This window comes from Gavialis gangeticus, unplaced genomic scaffold (assembly GCF_001723915.1).
Source record: "Gavialis gangeticus isolate Ggan-Ray unplaced genomic scaffold, GavGan_comp1, whole genome shotgun sequence".
NCBI lineage: Eukaryota > Metazoa > Chordata > Crocodylia > Gavialidae > Gavialis > Gavialis gangeticus.
The window spans coordinates 32,689,506-32,692,540 of NW_017728994.1; positions in this window are offsets into that span (position 1 = coordinate 32,689,506).

Sequence of the window (3,035 nt, forward strand, 5' to 3'; positions counted from 1 at the left end):
AATGATGTTTATAAAGCTATAAAAATGAATGAGCAGGAACATTCTTTATCTCTGGATTTTATAAATGAAATCCTTACTACATCAAGGTTCATATGGGAAGCTTTATAAAGAAATTATGATCAGGAAATTTTACCATAACTGAGTTTGGCAGTATGTGGGGCCCATATTGTTATGGACAATGAACATTTCTAGTGGGAGGGGAAAACGTTTCTTCTTGGCAAGTAATCAACTGCCACATGTACCCAATGGGCAACCACTTTATACTGTGAAGAATAAGGTTTGTTATTTACAATCATTATCTCAGCCTTGCATGGACAGTGATGTGAATGGTCATTAAAAAATCAAATTCATTCATTAATACCACCCCACAGTATTCCATTCCAGGGCAGCTGGCTCTTTGCCACTCAGTTTTTCCCTATTCTATTTCTAAATGTATTGCCCCTTAGTCTCAGTGACTCTCCACTTGCTTAGGCTCAAAAGGAAGTGGAGGTGATAAGTTTACTGAGAAGGAGAACATTACACAGGAACTCTTGATATTTCAAGAATAAAACTACTGCTTCCAGCTGCTGTTGGAAGTAAGAGGAGCAATTGTGTTACTAGATAATGAAGTAAATACCTATTAGTGCTAAGAAAACCTTGTGATGCGTTCAGCTACAGAACTGTTTTCACTGTGTTTTCTGTGCAATGCACATTTGAGCTTTAAAGTACTCTGCCATTTTGTCCTCTAATTTGAGGCATCATATTACAAGGAAGATGCACAGTCTTTCTGGAGATTTTTACTTTCATTTAGTCTAATGTTTTCACCTTAATAGAAAAGCAGTTGAGTCCTAAAGTATAGTCTTCTTCCTTGCATAAAATAAACACTTTGCAAAGAGGTTCCCTGTGTGACAATCTATCTGCTCTTGAAAAGTGTAATGGGAACAGAAGATGTGTATGCTTTTCAGTGGTATGAATCAGTCCTTTAATTAATCCTCCATGCATTTAGATATTAATTAAGGATAGTGGGAGAGAGGCATTGCTCTGGATATATTCTGAAAGCTGTTCTCTCTGCTTAGGGCAGACAAATACAAAATTATTTGTGTTGTCTCTGAGAAGTACCCTAAAGTTTGGCTGTTGGTAGTAGATGTACTACGTCTAGATCAGGGTTAGGCAATTATTTGAACTGGAGGGCCACTGTCCTCCACCCTGAAGCACATGTAAAGATGCCCTTACAGTATAGACTTTACGGTGTAGATTTTTGATGACTAGGCCTCGTTTAAACTGGTGAATGCATCTCCAGCCATGCCACTTTGTAACATTTCCTTTTGGATGTCCCCATTGGCTTGCACGTTAATGCTAAAGTATTTGAACGGACATGTTTTTGTCTCTCCCCCACTCTGTCTGGCCAGAGGTGTTCAGAGAGCCCTGAATATCCATGTTGAAAACTGGTTTGAAATTGATAAACCTTTTCCAAAATATTTCAGCTTCAATAAAACATCATATTTTGACAAAACTATAGTTTTCTGAAAATGTTTTGACCAGCAGATTTTTAAGCTTTTCTCTGCAGAAGCAAGGGCTGTTTCATGAAAGTAAGTTTCTCACATAGTCACTTGACTTCAAGTGTCAGTGCTTTAAGAAAAAAGCCTGAAAATCACAAGAGTTGGGAAAACAGTTACTATAAAACAGGAGGTGGTGAGCACAGTCAGACAAGAAGACAATGCTGGTGAGAACAATAGCAGTGTTTTCAATGTGCCAGCTGTTACTGAGCCTGTTGTAGGTACCCTGAAGTCCTTGGTGTTATGAGCTGTAAGTAACAAATCCCATGGGGTGCATCTACGTGCAAAAATAAAAACATGCAATTAATGCAACACAGTAAACTCTGGAGCCATTTGAGCTAGAGGAAACTCCTCCTGTTGTCATGTCTACATGTGCATCTACAGCAGTATTTTGACCTAGGGTGAAGTAACCCTATACTGGCAGGGAGCACAGGGGGTCATCCCTTGGTTCTGGGTGGCAGCACTGGGTGGGGAGGAGCTGGCTGGGGCTGAGAGCGTGCAGCTGTGCGGTGAGGCAGGCAGCAGGCAGCCCCTACACTTCAGCACCCTTGTTCGCCAGCCAACTCTTCTCACTGTCTACGAGGGCTGTGCGAGGCTTCGGGCAGACCCTCAGATCCAGAGAAGCTTCGGACACTTCAGGGTCCAAAGCAGCACGTCCGGGTGGAAGTGCCGGCCTTGTTCGGCTTCCCGGAGCTTCCAAAGAGCTGCCTCAGAGATCCAGCCATAGGGTATAATGGGGAAAAAATAAAATATCTATAACTTTGTTGTCTTTTGTTTGATTTGGATAAACTTTTCAGGAGCGATAGGCTCTACAGAGAGGATAAAGCCTGCCAAGCTTCAAGAAGATCGGTGCAGAGGTTTGGGGGGTACAGCACCTCAAATTCTTGAAAGCAAAGCTCATGTCACGTCCAGGCATTACAACATAGTGGGGTGAAAACTGCAGGGGTGGTAGCTGTTACTGAGGACACAAAGCCTGCCATGTTTCAAGAAGATCGGTGCAGGGGTTGGGGGGAACTGCCCCTCAAGCTGCGGACAAGCAAAACTGGTGCCATGGGTGCTGTGGGACTGACGGTCTCTGGCTTGGGGCAGGGAGGGGAGACACTGCTGCAGGCCTGGCTGCTAAGCTGCTGTGTTCCCAGTTACCAATCAATCAATCATGATTCACTCAGGGACCAGGGACTCAGGGACCAGCTCAATACACAGGACCTAGCTGCTGCATAACAACTTAACAAGCATCAATTAGCACCTCCAAAACCAGGCTGAGGAGAGGAAAGAATCAAAACTGCTGGAGTACTGTGTCCAGTTCTGGGCGCCGCACTTTAAGAGGGATGTGGACAGCATCGAGAGGGTCCAGAGGAGGGCCACTCATATGATCAAGGGACAGCAGGGTAGGTCCTATGAGGAAAGGTTGCGGGACCTGAACCTGTTCAGCCTTCAAAAGAGAAGGCTGAGGGGGGATCTTGTGGCCTGTTATAAACTGGTTAGGGGGGATCAGCAGGC